Genomic DNA, 21,055 nt, shown 5'->3' with positions numbered 1-21,055 from the left:
TTAATTCCTAATTTCGAAACTATATAAGTCTGTATTTTTAAATCCAGTGTTCAATGTTCAAATAAGTAGTCCGAAAAACAAAACATGTTGTCTTACGTCGGCCTTGGCATCACCTGGGAACCTGCTTGAATAATGTATGTGTTGTTTTGTATAAATAGGGCTCATCGGATTACGGGATTCCGGTGCCTTGTATGTAGTTATAAAGGCTTTGGTCCTTAATTAGGTACACAAAAATGAATATCAGTAGGTAAGTCATATTTTTCATTGAGCGAGTCAAGGACATTATATTGCCGTCGCAATCAATAATGCAGGGAATTGTCAAGAAATGAAAATGTTTATCTTAATATGATAATTTTACAGTATACTTAATAGTAGTTTTAGTTTTAGCCACAATCATACAAGCTTTCAAGGTAAATATAACTTCATACACAGATGTAATTTTCCAGATAGGTATGTAAAAATGTTACCCTATGGTGGATTTCGGTAGAGAAGAATAAAACAGCAAATCTATCTGTTGATGTCGTGAGAAGAGACTAAGGATAACTTTCCTGTTTGCTCGTTTTGATGTCTGCGCCTTTTGAGCACTTTTTTAAATACCTAATATATCACGCTATGTCAATATTAGGTGTAAAAATCGGGTTAAATATCTTGTTCATTGGTATATGATAGACTTAGTACAACTTACCTACCTATTCTGAATGGGGAAAACGGGATTCCTAGATAAAGATAAGATCAAAATGTAAGACCGCCAGTTAAATTTATTTGCATACCCTACTGTCACCAAACTGCATGAATTATGCATTGTCCGTGCTGAAGACGGGCGCATCCGGTCATTTCTGTTTCCCTAGATGCAATAAACTATGTATGTACCTAGTAGCTGTTTATGTATTATATAAAACAGGTCCTGTTCTTCCGTGTATACTAACACTACACACTAGATAATAAGCAGAATTAACAAAAAATATTTTGTTGCGATGTGCTAGCAATCTGACACTATTTGAATCCATCATTAAGCCATACATCTGAACGTGGCCTTTTGGTCTTTTCAAGACTGTTATACCCCACAAGGGATATACCTAGAGATATGAGCATATGGGTGTAATTTGTGGCTAAAATAAACATCCCGTTATAAGCAACAGCATCGTTAAATTTTTAGTCTTCTTGACAGAAGACTTGCTTCGGCTATCGTCTCATGAAGACTGAAAGTCTATCGAAATATCTCTATAGAAATAATCTTATAGAAATGTCGGAAGGTTTTAGATAAAATTGCGCAAAATAAAAGTTATTTCGGTTGCTACCTCCGCCGACCTGGTCATGACGACAATGCCTAGATGTCCAATGAGACAATAAAATAGCAATGATAATTTCGTTTTATAGATCAATAGTATTTTGATGCAAAAAAAAAAAACGACATGGTGTAATTTGGGCAAGTTATGGGCAACAAAAACAGAATGGCCATTTTTATTGCTCATCATAAAAATACACAAATAAAAATCGTAGGTAACAAACAAAAACAAAATGAATTTAATTTTTAATTGGTTGATTGACTTTTTTATTATTATGGGACCGCTTGAATAAAGAAAGAATTACGTAGGCGTTTCGCGATACGAGTAAAGTGAATTGTCAGTCAGTGTTGTAATCATAGACATACGAGTACATACAGGTTGTCTGTTAAGTCACGTTGCATATTGAAAGGGAACATTCAGTATGTGATTCTTGCTCCAAATATTAATTAGAAGAAACCCCTAGTAATAATTTTACCTAATATCTAACAAAAACAATAAGGGTGAGAATCTACGCGGGCGGCGCGAATTCAAACGACGAGTTATGAACGCTGGCGGCTGCGAGCCCTTGTTGGATGCACGTAGCGAGAGCACTGGTTATAAGGTATTTTGTTGGTTTTAAATTTTATGAAGCAACAAGCTTGTTTATGATTAACTATGCTCTTAAAAATGAACCGTGATTTACTGGTACTTAATCGCGCGTAAAACTAGTTAGAAAGTCTACTATGTATGTATAACTGGTTAGTTGAAGCATAGAATATGTGGCTTACAGCTATGTAGTTTTTTGGTAGAGTAATTAGGGCATCACTATTTTTTCCTGTGTATGTCTGGATGTCATTTTAGAGGGGCATTATGAGACAAAAATAGGGCGGACCAATAATTAAAATATATGTATATTATAAATAAAAATACCTATGTAGGTACGCCATCATGGTTCAAGTAATTGATTTTAGGTATTATCTTTTTTATATTAGGAACAGATTAAGGACATAGATAAACAAGCAGTCGATCCACTTTAGTAAATGGTTGTCCTTAATTTATCAACGTCACTTTATTTTCTTACGGCGCAAAGAGCTTTTACTGAATAATTTACTTGAGCTACATATGCTTTACGAACTATAATGACATTTACGTATCGTAGATTCTATGAAAATTTTAACTTTGTATACCTATTGATCGTCGAACAATAATAAGCTTTTACAAAGAATTTTGTAATAAGATTTTACTTTGTACTTTTGTACTGTCCTATTATAGGAATCTGGATAATTAAGAAGATTTCTGGGGTCAATCCCTACCCTACATGACCTAGGTATTCCTCGTTTTTACTTTCACAGAATAGTTTGACATTATTCTTAGACTGATGCTAATTCACAACAACAAAAACATAATACTTTGATAATCCTGTCCCTAACAATTTGCAACTTTATTGAAATTTGTTTTCAGTTCTATCCGAGATCCATTATGCGCAAACCGTCTACCAACAAATTATTTTATGCAAACAAAGCTATTGCATGCGTCTTTTGTGACGAGCGTCGTGAGGGCCGCTGGGAAATAAAGTGAATAATGTCGCGTAGACCGAGACTTGCTGCCGACTTGCAAGCATGTCAAATCTGTGGCAGCCGAGTGATAAATGTCTTGAAGAGGAGTATTAAAAAATAAACTGTAAATAAATTATTTTTAAGGGAATCACTTAAGTCCTCTTACACACACATTTTCTTCTGGATCGAATGGTGTATAGTTTCGTTAGTTGGATCACACAGCACAAACTTAGAATTACTTAATCCTATGCTTTTTAAATGTATATTTTTGTCAGTAGGTATCTATAACGGGTTTCATAAATATTTTTTGTCAAACCCAAACCACCGAACGAAAAAGTAATAGATATTGAAGGTTCTTCGTATAGCCCAATAGGCGAGGAAGACTTAAAATATTCAATACAAATTTAGGTCATCAATTTTTATTTTATCTAGTAAAACTGACATTAGAAAATAATATATGTTTAGACCATATACGGCTGATTATACTCGATGCATCCGTTGGCGAGCAATGCAAACGATTATTAGCCATGACAAGTTTCAAACAAATTTACGTCGGATTATTACACATACTTCAAGCGTACAGTAACTTCAGAACTAAGTTCTTGTAAACTATGACGTACTGACAGCTTGCGGGCATAAGCTGGTCACTACAAGCAGAACAATGAAATCCCAGTGTCGACGCGCGTTAATCCTATTTGGTGGAACGCCCGAGGCTCGGTGGACAAACAATCCTACCTCACACCTCCTTCAACAACCAGAATTAAGCGGGAATGCCTCAGGGAATTAGCTACAGTATTGTTGCAGATTCAGCTGAGAATATTGTGTATAGATTTTACAATTCACCGCAGACAGCGCCTACGACGATGCTTTTTAATCCGTTTTGTGAGTGCAATCCGTGATTACTTACTTACGAGTACCTAGTTTAGTATTGTCTCATGACGTGTATTTGAAAAAATAATATTATTTAATACTAAGTATGTCTTTAGGACTTCTTTATCTCACAGCTAGCAATTCACAAAACTGTCATAGATCTTTCAAAAAATCAAGTCAGAAATAAAATTAACAGAGCAACACAACTTGTGAGAAGAGCGGGATCATTTCTGAACTAATGAGGAGACTAACACAGGATAAAAACATGCTCAAGCCTTGTCAACAGTGTAACCTGAAACCTATTTAAACATTCAGTACAACTAGAAGGCAAATGAAGTCGAGATTAATTTTGAAGCGAGCAGGAAACGCTACCGTCCCTATGCACGTGAGACAACATAGCGGACTTGTTGAGTGAAATATTCAGGATCTCGCGTAGGGTTGCCACGTCACAATACCTATGGCCGGATAGACCTGTAAGTTTGGCCTCACATTTACAAAGTACGAACGCCCTGAGAACCGGACACCTTGAAAACTTTACGATTCTTAAAAACTGGAGCAACGTTTTTTGAGACGTAGGTACATTTAAATTAATGCTGGAAACGGAAATAATTTTAGCCGAACGGGCAATCAAAAAGCCTAACTTTGTCTGGCTGCCTGTACGTCTGTTTAGTTAGAGTAAAACTAAAAAAAGCCGGACATACTGGACATCGTAAATAAGGCGGACAGGCAATCAAAAAGCTTGAGTATATTCAGCTTTATCCGTACGGCTAGTAACCCTACTCTCGCGGAGGTATGTAAACTCGGAAGGAGCTGAGGGTCGCATATTATGCGCGTTTACCGGATGCCTCTCGCTGTTGACTTTCCTCAAATGGATCCGACTTGAAGGATATTATGAGCATAAGGAGGTAGGTATTCAAAATAGTATTGATTTCTACCGCAGTAGCACATTGATGATTTACTTGTCTCTGAACCACATTCTATTTCTTTTCAGATCTACGTTATCTGAATAATATTTATAATGCTGATGTATTATAATTATATTCCTCATATGATTGTCGAAATTTCACAATAAGCAGACACATCTGAGACAGGTATATTAATTCAGAAAGTTCCGTAATAAGACAATGCACGACACGACTGCACGTGGTGTTCCCACAATATATGGAAAACATAGAAATGCATCATCAATTGTTTCTGACACTTTCCCAAAGCTGATCTAAATTACTCAAGTATCTATACATGCATATAATAATTTGATTTCTGCCTACTTCTTTAGCTTCATTGTTATTTATCAGTATTTTCATGGAAGCTTGCAAGTTTAAAGTTTTCTTATTAATCTTTATTGCTCTACACATCTGCACTCTCGTTATTTTAAATCCATCTCTAGCTTCGTCTCACAAATGCAAGGCTGCAGCACGACGTAGTCCCGAGTTGCCTCACAAATGGAGCCGCGCGCTTCCTTCCGTTGCCACAGGAGATCCGCCCGCGATAGTTCCGCGCGTCCCCAAAGGTGACCTAAATTAGGAACAACTAGTTATATTACTGCCGCGAGTTACTTCGAGCGAATTAACTCGTTCCACTTTCCCATTCGAGCAAAAGTTTTATGTTGACAATTTATAGTACTGCATTAGGTATCCGGAGAGTTAAAAAAGGACGGTTGTGACGGGATAAATATCCGGCCGGTTCAGTATGTAGTCCGACTTTGTAAGATGGAATAAAAGTTAAATGATTAGGTACCGCTTTATATTGCATATCTAGCTTAGCGACGAAAATAATTTCAAGATTAATTAAGGCAAAATTTCGATCATTGCTTTCGCCTAAATTATTTTTTACACGTGTAGGCATGTACCTATATGTTTTGAATATATCTTGAAAGCAAATAAATGTTCGGAATATGAAAGACATTTAATTTTAAATCAAGTGAATTGTGAATTTAGACATAGGAGGTTGATGCCTCAACATGCTTAAGGGAAAATATTGAGGGCGCGTCTCAACAAGATTTAATTTTTTTCCGGCGCCATTTTATTTTATTACTGGGTTACCTTTTTATGAAGACTCTTACTTTTTATTATTTATTTACGCAGCATTTGGGCTTAAATGAAATATAGTCGTGTCTGTACTGTTGAATTAAATTCTGTACTGAATTACGTTTTCACCTGTTTATGATATCTAAGGATATTTTATCTTAAAGAACTTTAAAGACACGAGACACATTTCATTTTCAAGTAAATATTTCATTAAAATTCTTTTTAAAAATAACATAGTCTTTAAAATTAACATAGTCTTTAAAATTGTAGAAATAAACTATAAATATTGTCATCATATTATTACAGACAGATGATAAACACATTTGTATCTTTAGTTACTTAATTATTTTTGAACATCAGCTAATTTATTTCATCATAGTTAATTTCGTTACTAGTTGAGGAAAGTTATTTATTGGCCTTACCTGACCTTTAAATATTTGTGCTTAATTCGACACTAACTCTCTATAATTAAAATAACTGACTAAACAGTTGTTTCCTGACCACTCGCAATTTCTAGTTGAAATAGTTTGAATAGTTTGTTGGATATTCAGTAATAAATCGTGAATAGTTTGGCCATTTTGTTTTCTGTTTGTGTGTTGTGTGCGGTATGCGGGGAGGGGTGAGGTCGCCGGCGGGCGAGCGCGGGTTGGGAGTGTAAATTATAGAAAGATACAGATAGAATTGTTACCTTTTTGTTACTCGTTACTGGCACAAAAGGACAGGCACGAGTATATGGCCAATTGTAAAAATCATGTATAAAATATTTGTTTCAATAAATTCATTAACAAAGCGTATAGTTTCAGAGAATAAATTTGTACTTTCTTTGGATTAGCTAGGTGACAAAATTCAAAACATACCGAAAAGAGATGCTTACATACCTTAAGATTAGGACAGTAATGCGTGATAGCTTACCTAGATATAAACACAATGAAAAATTGTGTGTAAAAGTAATACCTACAGGTTTAAAATTTGCTGAAGATATCTATTTTGAGACACATATTGAATTATATCAAAAGTAAGTTCGTGACTCCCATTATGGAATACTACTTCAACGACACTGGTAGAAAATCTATGACACTCTTCGAAGAACAACGCTTTTAAATTTGGGATTCTTTTTTGGGCGATGGGCTAGCAACTTGTTACTATTTGAATCTCAGTTCTATCATTGGCCTATCAGTCTTTTCAAGATTGTTGGCTCTGTCTAACCCGCAAGGGATTTAGACGTGACAATGTGTATATATGTACGAACTCTTCTGTAATCTCGATATGTTGTGTTAGGGGTGGCTGCCCATATATCGCGAGCTTTCTGTTATGGACCATTACCAGCGCATTACTGCGCTTATATGAAAATTACCTACGATACAATTTCAACAAAAGAAACGCGAAAATACCTTCGAATACGAATCGTTTGTGGATTATTTGTTCGAAAAGTCTGAAAAGGAAACAATTGCGACTTCGTTTGTTCCAGTATCGGTTTACCCCGTCGTGTTAAATATCACTTTACATTTATTTGACGTAATTTATCCTCAAACAAAACACGTGTTAAAATTTTCTGCAAATAAGTTTAAATTTAAAGTAATGGATACTTTCGAATTCGGAGATATTTTTTCGGGCCTTTGAGCTATACTTACCTATTTTCTTATCGCGGTTACTTAAAGTCATAAGGGGGATAAATAAGGAAGAGCAGCCCAAGGAGTTCATATCTATTAATTATACATACATACATATAGTCACGTCTATATCCCTTGCGGGGTAGACAGATCCAACATTCTTGAAAAGACTGATAGACCACGTTCAGCTTTTTGGCATGATGATAGAATTGAGATTCAAATAGTGACAGGTTGCTAGCCCCTCGCCTATAAGAAGAACCCCAAGTTTACAAGCCTATCCCTTAGTCGCCTTTTATGACATCCATGGGAAAGAGAAGCAGCGGTCCTATTCTTCCTTTTTATTGGTGCCGGGAATCACACGGCAATAATAATTATTATGTATAATTGTTTGTAACTGTGTAAATTTCTGTGCAATAAAGATATTACAAACAAACAAACAGACAAGTATATCTACCACAATCATTTCCGTTTTCAAGTCCTAGACATGACTATGACATAAATTCAAAACCCGCACTTTTGATTTTCGTATGACGCGGCAAGTCAAAGATAAGAAGAATTTTATACTACTTCACTTTCATCAAAACGATTTTTTAATGTAACGAGTATAGTTTGCGTTAGGTACGGTCGCGTTCATAATTGCAGTCATAGTTCGCAAAACTTTATAGCTTGCAGTCACCGCTGTCACTCACACATTCACACAAATAACACAATAAACAACAAGCGGTTAAGCGTTGGGTAACGCGCCATCAAGAAGAGGGTAGTATAAAAAGTCGACCGCTCAGCGACCGTCGTCCGCTAATAATCAACACAGCGACACGCCACACAGCGGAGATCCATGGTGGAACAGTACGAAAATAATGGCTTCATACCGACCAGAACATTTGCGGAACAGTTCGACACATCAGTGGTTACTGTTCGTCGAGTTTGCATCGTGAGGGACTATTCCACAGACAGCCAGCAAGAAAGCCGTATTTATCCGAAATAAATAAGCAAAAACATTTAGAATTTGCTCGGCAGTATTTGGATTTTGACTGGAACACGGCGATATTTACGGACAAAAAGTTCGTTTACGTCATCGCAACACGGTAGGCTTCATTTATGGCGAAGAAATGCAACTCGGAATGAAGAAAAAATATTGTGCCAAATATGGAGTCTGGACGCATATCTGTAAATATGTGGGGCTGGATGAGTGCTGCTGGACCTGGAGAACAGATGTGGATAGCAGGACGCGCTACAGCTGCTCATTATGTGCAAGTGCTGGAAGAAACCATGTTACCAACTGTGCGGTGTATTTATCCGATTGATGATATGCAATATCATTTGTGCAAGACAACTACCCTGTGTATCGAGTCCATATAGGTAGTGCGTGAAAGGTTCTGCCAGTTTATATTAAAACTACTACTTAGATAGTATTTTAAGGACAGCTTCAATATCTTTTCTTTATGAAAACGAATAATTAAGCTGTAACCTTAATAACAGGAGATAGGTAAATTAGTGTAATATGCTGTATGTATACCTTTATATAATCATCAATACATCAATATGTAAACAAAACTATAGGTAAACTGTTTCAATAAAATTTACTAATTTTAATTATTGAATGTTTTATTTTGCTCCCTCTTGTTTAATATTTCTTGCTGATTTCCGTGTTTGAAGACACGGGTATCGTAATTCTTAGATATCAGTTAGTTAGTTAGTCAGTTAGTTACTTAGTTCAAATGGCACCTTGAAACATTAAAAATTGTCAGTAACAATATATTTTTTTTTTAATAGACAGAAATTCCTTGAATAACTTCGGAATCCGCTAGTAACTAGAACAAGCGAGTGTGAGCAAGCGAGATTATCTAATATATCTTTGATCTCACTTGCACAAACGAAGTAATAAAATTGCTACCCAATAACTTTCAAAGGAACCACTACCTATGTTAGGGTCGTGTGCAGACAAACTTTCAACTTTATTGAAATGATATAAGTCTGGCAGTCGCAGGCTTCCCTCTATAGGCAAATCTTATGCAAATAATGAGAGACGACGATATCTCGATCGACAATTATCGGGCCCAGTTCGGACATCGTTGATTACCCTCTCTTTCTGTTTTGTTATGTTATATGTCATAGAATAATAAACTGTTTTACTTGGTAATCATTGGTATTAAAGACCGTATTCATTTGAAGGAATATTTATTCTTTTTAAATATGCATGTGTGTGTGTATCTAGTGGAACCACAGTGCACGCTATTTTAACCCGTAAGAATTTTAAAACTATGACTGCAGATATGAACGCGATCGTACATCAGTCTTTTTTGATATTTGATGCATCATAACTCCTCTTTTTTATTAGGAAGAAAAAAAGAGATCTACCTTTTATAAATGCCATTTAGTCTTAAACGATGTGAGCGAAAGACATTAGTTAGACCATTCGTAACTTTATTCGTTCCATTTTACTTTTTCGCCAAATTTGTGAAGTTTTATTCGTCATCTTCCTGCGAGCGAAGTGGAAAACAAGGCAATCACAACTTTGTGACGGAACTGAGCAACTTCCAGGCGAGTCTGAGGCAAATTGACTACATTGTGTTACGGGAAAGAATTCGTGTCACTGTAAAATACAAAGACGACATAGAATTCGGAATCATATCAAACTACTAGAGTGCGTCAATGGGCAGTAATTTCTTACGAATTTTTTTGGAAATACTTTCTTAATGCACTCCGAGGCTTCATAACATACATACATTCCAGGGAGCTTACATACAAAATTTAAAAATTCTAGACCCGGCAGTTTGGGCTGTACATTGAGATGCGTCTATCTGTTTTTTTTTTATGTATTTAGTTGAAAAGGGTAAGTACTTATAAAAGTGTCGTCGTCACTGGTGGTGATGACATCAGTCACAATAAAGTTTTTTTTCTTATTAGCTTTACAACATACATAGGTACCTACATATAGTCGTATACGTCTCTATCCCATGCGAGGTAGACAGAGCCTAGAATAGTCTAGAAAAGACTAAAAGGCCACTTTCAGATGTATGGCTTCATGATGGAATACGGATTTTCTAGCCCATCGTCTTCAAGCGGATTCCCAAGTTTATAAGCCTATCCCGTAGTCACCTTTTAGTTCTAGTCTTAAGTGCTGAAAACCACACGGCACAAATTAGATTTACAAATCAGAGTTGCCGAACGGCGATATGTCATTCGTATAGTTTTAAATACAATATGGTATTTCTATTGTCGTAAATTTTTCTGAACTCTATGATTGGCGCTTAAGCAATACTTGTTTGTTTCTCGCTTCTTTATTTACAGTTTCTTGATAAACTTCGAACTTCGGAGGATGAATGATCTTGAGTTTTAGCATCGGCGATATTCAGATCCTATGATGTTTTTATTTTGGCTTAGTTTTTCTATAGAATTTTTTGTCGTAGTATTTTAATTGTAGCAGAAACAACACAATAATATTTTTTACCGAATCATCTCATAATAGATCCAATTTTGTGTTTTCAGTTTAAAACAATATTATTAGCAGGTAAGTTAATCATTCCTTATTTAAGGAAGGTTAGGTTTGCAAATTATGTCGTAATATCACGAGGCCGATAACAATTAACATACATATTTGTATAATACAATAAATATGAAGAACCAGATTGAGTGAAACACGCCTAAATAAAAGTTTCAAATTTCCAAATAGTAGTAACGTTTTAGTCGTCACCTGCTAACCGGTTTGCTAAATTCTTTGCTATATGAATATAAGTAAAATGATATTTAACATTACGATGGATTCAGTTGTAATTTTATGAGATTACATAACAATATATTAGGAACTAGGTACGGAGAAACCTCAAATATATTGATAAATTGTTTTGGCTAATACATTGAGATAACGTAAGAGAGCTTATGCACTAGTCCTTTAGCTAAGTTATTATTTTTCTTACGCGTTGGCCACAGCTGATGTCATAAATACATACATAAATATACGCCTGAGGGTTAGGCAGAAACTAGATTTTTCCACTTGCCACGAGCTGGTGTAATGAAATCATACATGACCAAAATGAGGATATAAGTACCTTACCTATATAGATAGGCACCTACAAAGATGTTCAGGAGGTTTGATCAGATATAGGATCCGTAATGAACACTTTCGTGGAAGTTTTGAAAGTTGCACTTATGCACGAAAAGACTCCCAAAGTCACCAAGGTCAGGTAATGATGCGAAGTACGGAAATGTAGGGTTGCTTTGAAGCTGCTTAAAGAGTAAAGAGGAACACCAATTTAGGCTACCATTAAATTGGTGTTCCAACATAAAAAGGATACTGAAGATACCTATATACACAAACCTATAGATAAACCCTATTGTTAGATGTGACTACACAAAAAAAAAAATTGATTGGCGCAAAATAGAGATATGACACCAAATATGAACATGTTTATACAAACTTCTAACGATAATCATTATATATATATATATCTCACTTCGCATTCATACACTGCAGTGTATGAAAGAAATAATATACAAGACACAGTAAAAATCTAATCAACTCTAAATTACAATTGAAAATGTTTAATGTACATATTTAACTTTATATTCATACCCTGCAATGTATTAAACAAATTATAGACAAAACGCAGTGTAAAATCACTTAGTAATATCACATAATATCGGAAGCAAATACCTCGCATTCCACGGGAACCGCGGGACAATAGAAATCGAGTTGTATGATATATCTGCTGTTCCCGGATCGTGCACAATGCGAGCAAGCTTGAACGTGCCCCGGGACTTTAGAGGGAGAAGAAATCTTTGAACATGGGGTATTTCATACTCCTTGAAAGCTGAAAGTGTAAGGCGATGTCAATTTAATATTTCAGTTTGTTTAATTAATGAAATATATTTTATTTGTGCATTAATGTGCACATAATTTTTGTGTGCATTATTACGGAATTTTTCGTTCCCAGATCAACCGACATCCTAGTATTATTATAAGGGAAAAGGAACAAATCGCAGTCTATAGCATGTAGTCCGTTCGTAGCTGTGCTACGAATGTACCTGTGCTACGATGCTACGAATCCGAAGTAATCCTACTACTAATACATTTTGCTGCCGATAAAAAGCAACAAAACAAAACATTAAAAGCCACGTAATAACTATATTTATTTTTATAATTGCACGTAATTGTTTCTTTGCACTTTGCTCTCTTCTTTTAGGCGATGAGTTAGTAACCTCTCCATTATTAAGCTTTATACTACTTTTATAATTAATGTATTTTGAGCCAAGTCTTTGCAGGCGTATACACTAGACAAGTAATATTATTCCTTTATCTGTTGAAAAAATATCAACGAACATTTATCATTCTCGACCATCTTACTTCAGGGAAATTATTCAGATTCGCATAAAAAGTCTTGAAAATACTGACAGTTGGCACTCGATCTACTGGGATTTCTGTAAGAAAAAATGGAGCAATTTATATTTTAACTAACTTGGAAAGGTATTAATTTTAGTTTATTCTCTTTATATTTATTGAAGTTGTACCTTTATTTCACTCTAGTCTCAAGTTATTACGAGAACGAAGTAAAAAGGTTCATATTTTCTATATTGGGATCTTACGTTTCTACATTGGGTGACATACACGCAAAAGGTCAGGTCAAGAGTACCCGAAACCTACGAGCTTGCATGAGGAGAATAATGAACATGGATGAAACGAAATAAGTACGCAGGGATCGTAGCAAGTGCAACTATGTGGTCTCTGCCTACCCATCCGGGAAAGAGGCGTGATTTATGTTATTATTATTACGGATCTAATACGAATTTTGCATGGGGACTCAAAAAGGTTCTGTGCGAGTTATAAAGTACTATGGGTGAAATAAGCGATAGGAACTCATATTTCTTTTCTGCAAGATCGTTTCGTGAACACGTCCACGGGGGCAAGATATCGCTCAAATTGTTCCAATATCTTTCACGAGTATTTGACAGTCGCGTGAAAAATCGCTAAGGAATTTCACGCGATATTGTTATTTTGAAGACGGTTTATTTATAGCCGTATAAATGTTGAATTTATTTCGTAACTGCAGGTAGTATTTGCACAGGAAGAAAGCTTGGTGTCTGTTTGTTTATTAGCTTTTAATCTTATGATTTCTAATTCTAATAAACCTTTTTATATAAGTATACAGTCCATTAATTACCTATTACTTTCAGCATAATTACATACATATGTTCATTCGTTCTTAAGATTCGGTCGTATTTCGTACATTCGAATTTTTGTTCATTTCTGTATCATTCTATTGTATTAGCAAATAAACCGTAAAGCTGAAAGTTTCCTTTCAGTCTTCAAGACAGTTGACTCTGTCTTCATCGCCAGGGATATACATACACAAACTTACCCTTTTTCCAGGAGGGGTAAGCAGAGACAACATAAGAGATATTGACGTGACAATATGTTAATCATATTCATTTAATCACCATACATAAAAACTGGGTCATGTGTGAGATACGATAAAGATATGCTGACAACGATTCAATCCTGAAACCGTCTGAATAAATATGTAAAAATGTTTATTAAAGGATTTCAACAAACCACAACAGCCTGTTTAAAGGGCTGGTAGAAACACCTTGTTTGTTCATCGCTGGCTACTACTCATTACATCTATCTTCAAAGCAGCTTTATTATTTTACCGCCTTACTTTCTTTTTGTGCGTCGACGGTTGAGAGATTAGACTACGAGGAAAAATGTGGAAAATTCTCCGGGACCAAAAGTCAACGATTGAGATTTTTATCCGATATCCAAGAAGGAGGAGTTATAGTTTTCGACTTAAGATATATTTTTTTGTAGAAATTCGATTAGCAATATTCGGTAAAATATACATATCACGTCTATATCTCTTGCCGGATAGATAGTATAGATAGTAGCTTTTTAAGACAGTCTTAAAAAGACTGATAGGCTACCTTCAGCTGTTTGGATTAATGACTTCAGTAAAACATTTATTTTTTATTCATTATTAAAAGTCGCATCCCGGGCTCCTGGTCAGAGAGGTGAGGATATACGCCAAAAGGAAGAACTTGTAGAAGTAGAAACAAATAAGTTCTATGCAGCATAGCCCTATACTGCATAGAACTTATTTGTTTCTATAATATCTTTGATCAAATAAAACAGACAGTCATGGCCTCATCACATAGAATCGCATTGAGTCGCAAGTTTGTTCCCACTCTTGCCTTTGCTAGCAATGGCCGATGCAATACAGCGTCGCGTCGCGCCGTGCGGCAACGCGTCGCCAGCTGCCCCCATTAATTCCCCGCCGCCAACACCCGGCCGCAGTGTGAGAATGACAGCACTCGTTTGTTATCCAGTAACGTTGTTATTACTCCGACACTATCTATTAACAACACTTCTTGCGCCGTTTTTGCGAGTCTGCCAACGCTCAAGTTAATCTCGCGCGGCACTGCCGACGTAATAAAACTAAACATAAACCAAGAGCGAAGTGGGTGTTCACGAACACGTTAAAACATAATGATGCCATCAGCTGGAAGTGTTATTTCAAGTGTACGAGATGCAAAATGCAACGACGTAGTCGGGACCTTGTTTGGAAATGAGCTGAAGTTCATGTTGATACTAATCCCGGTTCACTATGTCGAATTCATGGAAGGGTCTTATTCACCCGGTATTTGCCATGTTTAAATTAACCCTTTAAATTGACATGACAACAAGAAAGCTTTTTGGTCCCTCATGTCCATTTTCTAAAATTAGCTCTTCGAAATATCACCACTCCTAGTTGTAGACTACTGAGTGGCGAAAGACTTAATTCATATATCATGTCTCCATAAAAATATTACTTACGAGTAGGTATGTTTCGATTTCGATATGAATAGATTAAAAAGTAATTTTACTTTGTGGAAATGCTAAAAAATAATGGTCGAATAATCTTAATTACAATCTTTTTTAATCCGGCGGCTGATGAAGGTGCTATAGATTCTTGATAAACATAAATACAACATTTTAGACAACTATCGCTAAGTATGTTATATAGGGGTTGCAAACTGCTCAAGTAATAACAAAGGTCTTACCCGAATTTGCCGGGGTGTATGGCACTAAATAATTAACGAACCTTGAATTAGGAGTTAGGACACTCCGACCTTGCGACCGGGCTCATTTTACGATTATGGTGACAAATTTAGAAGTTTACGATCGATATTATTTACATATTATTTAATATTCGCTTCCATTCTGGCCGGCGGCGGCGAACTTCTCATCAGATGGTTTTAGTCAATTAAGAGAAAAGACTTATGAACTCGAATGCTAAATAATATATGTACTACTATTTTTGCATCGCAATCCCATCGCCATCTTCAGCATCGCAGCCTTCAATTCTTGTCTTTTCCTGGCTCTGTCTACCCGTAGATAATAAAGGGTTATGTGCATGTATTATTAAGACCGTTGTAAAGATGTCATGTCATTTCTTTTTTTAAAACAAATATCCTAAATATGTTCCTAAATATGCTCAACCGGTAATCGATCCTATGCTGAAGGCAGTAAAAATTACTCAATTTGAACAGCTACGTCGTCTTGTCGTAGTAACCTTATAAGTTTAAAGCAAACAAAATTTCCTATACCCTGCACTTGTGATGTAAACAAGGGGCTTTCATACCCCAGTTTCTAGGAAGGCATACTTATTTTGGAGACCAATTTCCCTAATAACCTCGGCGTTTACTAAGGAAATTGGCGACTCCAGGCGACACTTTGATCCTTCCTGAATGTTTTCCTAAGGGTAACAACTTCTGCTGCATCAAGCATGTCAGTCATATCATAATAAGTTGATTTGGTACTAATATTACGCCATTAATTTTCTGATTATCTGATAACTATTGACTGACCCTAATGACCATTGACTGTTCTGTTCAAAGTTATCAAAAAATCAAGAACAATAAATTTTTTTGGAAGAGTAATTTTGTTTTCACTTTATGATATTTTGTTTTTATAGATACCTACTGAATCAGTTTCATTATCTAAACATGCTTTGAATATTTCATTGACCAATAAAAATTATCAAGTTCTATCAGAAGTAAAAATAGGCCTGAATTTCTTTCGAGTTCCCGATTTTATAACTATACCAATACCTATATTATCGTATTCAGCTACAATTATACCAGCGGGCGGTGTCTCATGCCCTGAGAGCCAATTTACATGATGTAGGTTTCACATCGCCCCGATGCCCTCGATTTGTCGTAAAGTTAAATGGATTCTCTAATTACAAGAATACAAAGCGTGACTTTGTCAACGGAGTGACGAATCCGTCTCAGGGTAAATTACAGTTGTCTAGCGAAATGTAATCCGTTTTGGAAATTGAAGAGAAATAATCTTCGTCACAATAGGGATGGATCTTGAGTAATGTGTAATCAGCGTAGTAAAATCTAAAATGGCTCCTTTCAAACAACGTCATCCTTTGTTCTCGTAATAAACTGGCGGGGCACAAAAGAAATTTTTTACGTCCGATGTCATCCGGCGAAATTTAGAGGTAGCCCTGATAGGGATAATGGTTCATGAGAAGAGCTCGCTAGCATATATGCCATTAAGTAAATTATTGTGTTTATCTAGGAACCAAACATTCATGGCCCTGGATTATCCGCATAAATTGAAATAGGTATCCATAAATTAATGCAATATGGTAACGTATTTCCTTAGCTTGTTTGCATTTTGAAAGTTATGCAACAACAGCCGTACTTCATCTAGTAAATTTTAAGTTTTGTAACGAAAACAATTAAAATTTCAGTAAATGTGGAATCAACCAGTCGATATATATATCACACTATAGTGTGTGTTATCATGGGACTCCACATTAACTCAAGTGAAATAGGAATGTGCTATGGAAATACTAGCCGTTCCTCGACTGTTTCACTTTTGTAGGAACATACATACATAAAATCACGCCTCTTTCCCGGAGGGGTAGGCAGAGACTACCTCTTTCCGATTGCCACGATCTCTGCATACTTCCTTCGCTTCATCCACATTCATAACTCTCTTCATGCAATACATACATACATATAATCACGTCTATATCCCTTGCGGGGTAGACAGAGCCAACAGTCTTGTAAAGACTAATAGGTCACGTTCAGCTGTTTGGCTTTAAGATGGAATTGAGATTCAAATAGTGACAGGTTGCTAGCCCATCGCCTAAAAGAAGAATCCCAAGCCTACCCCTTAGTCGCCTTTTACGACATCCATGGGAAAGAGATGGAGTGGTCCTTTTCTTTTTTCTATTCGTGCCGGGAACCACACGGCTCTTCATGCAAGCTCGGGGGTTTCGGGTACTTTTGACCTGACCCTTTACCAGGACGTCCTTAATTTGATCAAGATACGTTCGTCTAGGTCTTCAACTCAGACCTTTTGTAGGAATTTTGAAATATTACCAACTGAATGTCATTTTGATCGTTATTATGAGTACCTTTAGATTGATTTTCTAATTGACATGTATCGGTATTATACTTAACTTTACCTATACTTGAGCAGTACCTACATATTGCTTATCAGAATTTAGTAAATGTGAACTTCGCGTAGAAACTTGTGACAGTATAAATTATTACCGATTAGCGTTTGCCCGCGGGTTTATCTCCGTTATAAACAGATACATATTCTGTTAAAATTTCCCGTTAATGTTTCATGGTGGAAATTATCTATATCTTATGATTTATTGCGTTAAGCTTAGGTGGTCGAGCGGTTAAGATCGCGTACCTTAAAATGTGTAATGTTGCATAGGTTCTAGACACTAACGCCGCCAATAGATAAAATCTCTGGTGTACATAAGTTCAATTGGAATTAACTAAAACCACTTGACTGATTGAATTGACATTGACATATAGCTTGATTAGACGTCCAAGAGTAACATCATCTTCTGCCTCTTGGCGTAAGTCCCGGTTATATCCTCACCTCTGTAGAACAGTCCGGGGTGCGCATTTGATCATGATACCTAGACTGGGCGTAAGTCAGGATTCAACACGAAGCAACTCCTGCATTAAATGTCATCCACGATCTTTTACAGCCTTCTGAAGCAACATAAGGTCCATTTATCTCTGGAAATCTCTGAATCTAAGCTCCGGTGAAAAGTCTTGCGTACATATAAAATCACAAAACACTTTTTTATAGTATGTCCACAGCGCGGTGGGCCGGAGGTGCGAAATCACTGGTCGTTTCCGGTCGGGCCCACCCCGGATATTGAGAAGTCTCGACAGAACGTCCCCGGGCCCTGGAGCCTATATCGATGGCGATAAAAGAAACGCTGATCTTACGCAATGTCACCCAATCAATAAAATAAATCTTATACCTTTGCGTACTTCTGTCATTGTGATACAATGAATATGGATTGGTATCAGGTATGGATGAAAAATATATAGGTAATTTAAAAATGTGTGATTTATTCTTTAGTTTAATTATCTTTATTATTAGAGGATTCGAAATATTTTTTCCAATAGTATTAAAGTCTTGTAACTATTAATCACGTACCATATCCATAAATGGTTTGCGGAATAGATGTCTGTATAACAATGGAATAAAGTCGAGGGTACTCCGCTCCAAAACCTACGATTCTTTTGCAACTCAAAAAAAAATGCAATAACCTTAGGTCAAATTTATTTAAAATCTAGACAAAGTATTATATCTAACCATGAACTTCGTTACGTAAGCTGCCATTATGATGATGCTCATATTTACATACTTACCTAAGTTTCATCTAAAGCTTCTAATGTAAGGTTATAAAAGCGGACTCAACATCAAATAAGATAAGTTGTATTTTTGATTATACTGCCTAGTACAAACATATTTGGTGTGGTCGGTAACTGGTTGACAAGGTTAATGATTATGTAAATAAAAATGTTGATGCGAAGATTAAAGAAAAAGGTAACGAAAAGATATTTTGGTAGGCATGATTGTTGCATTGCCCATATTTTGTTCTATATGAAATTTTAAATTTTATATCATTAAGTGTGACATTAACATGCTATTATTAATTTCGATGAAATTTGACACAGCAGCGGCTGCTAGAAGGCCACACATTCACAAATGTAGACAAGCCATTGTCCTTTATATGCACTCTCTCTTTAAACCTGAGCTTAATCAAGAAGATTGAGAGATAAGACGTGATGTCATCCTTAGTATATTCTAATATTCAAATTTGAAAAAAAATTAACTTATGTACAAATTATCAGTGCAAGTAAGTATTATATTATATACTTAAGTTCAAAGTTAACGTTTAAAACTATTGAATGAAGATTTACAAGGGCGCGCGGGAGCTTCACAAGACGCTCAGGAAACGTTTTTATCTACATAGCTAAGTTGTTTGTCTGTAATATCCCTGTATGTCGCAGGTTTTTAAGCCGAACAACTCGCACATCATTTGAAGCTCCACAAAATGTAGGGAAGAAATTTACACAATTTTTCTCTTAGTCAGTTACCACGGTTTTAGTATCCGCCGAAACTGCACTTTGCACGCTAGCACCTATAGAAAATAATAAATGGGTCGTTAAGATTAAGCTGCTCTAAAATGTTTCCTAGTCGACAAAATATGTTTCCCTTTTCTTTTGCACAGAAAACTTCACCATTATTTCTGTAATGCTCACTGTGACAAAATCGTGTACTATTTATATTTTATTTTAAACGTAGAAGAGCCTGGAAGATTTAATGGAAAGACGTACGAGCAAACTCTTGCCGCCATAATATATTCACAATGAAAGATATTGAAATTACTTTTATATGTATGTAGTATCCATACTCCATCTCTTTCCCATGGATGTCGTAAAAGGCGACTAAGGGATAGGCTTATAAACTTAGGATTCCTCTTTTAGGCGATGGGCTAGCAACCTGTCACTATTTGAATCTCGGTTCTATCATTAAGCCAAATAGCTGAACGTGGCCATTCAGTCTTTTCAAGACTGTTGGCTCTGTCTACCCCGCAAGGGATATAGACGTGATCATATGTATGTATGTATGTATGTATGTAGTATATTAATATATAATTTTTTCTTTATCATTTACGCAAATCTGGAACGGATAATTTATGTCGTAGAATAGTTATTTTATAACCTCACTTTAATATACCTACGTCTTATTGTTGGTTCATTCATCTTGAATAATTCTCCCTTGTTAAAGTTTCTAAATTGTATAACAACTATTAATTTTCTCTATCATTATTATTTTGTCTCTATTCTTCTTTCCATTTTTGAGCTTCAGTGATATGATCTGCTCATAGGCATTGCATTAAATATGTAGGGTCATTCAAAATAATAATCTGTTTGCCTTTATCATAGTCAAAAAATTACCTGAAAAACAATATTAAACGTGAAGGCAAAGCGGGAAATAAAATGTCTAAACATGCAGATTTCGCACAAGAAAAATATCGTTGGGTTCATAGACACAGAGGGTTAATGTGTTGCGATTTGGTAGAAGGATCTTGATGAAGGGCCATCATGGGAGACAAGCGACTATTTCCCGTGACATATGGCCCGGCCATAACATTATTATGATGGGTTTCTTCATTTTGTCCTTTTTGCCGTCCGGATAGCCGTTATCTATCAAGTGTCCGATGCTAACTCGGACATATTGTGTGTTAGTTTTCACACATATGAAGTTGGAATTATTTAAAATTATTTTACAGCGAGTATGAAAGTTAACACATAGCTATAGGTAACTTTATACTAGATCGCAGGAACTGACATTTGAAATGCAAACTGTTAAGGTCCCTTGAGAGTATAAAGAATATAAACACTAAGAT

Source organism: Amyelois transitella, chromosome 7 (genome assembly GCF_032362555.1).
Source record: "Amyelois transitella isolate CPQ chromosome 7, ilAmyTran1.1, whole genome shotgun sequence".
Lineage (NCBI taxonomy): Eukaryota > Metazoa > Arthropoda > Insecta > Lepidoptera > Pyralidae > Amyelois > Amyelois transitella.
The sequence above is the reverse complement of the archived record's forward strand: the minus strand, read 5'-3'. Positions refer to the sequence as shown.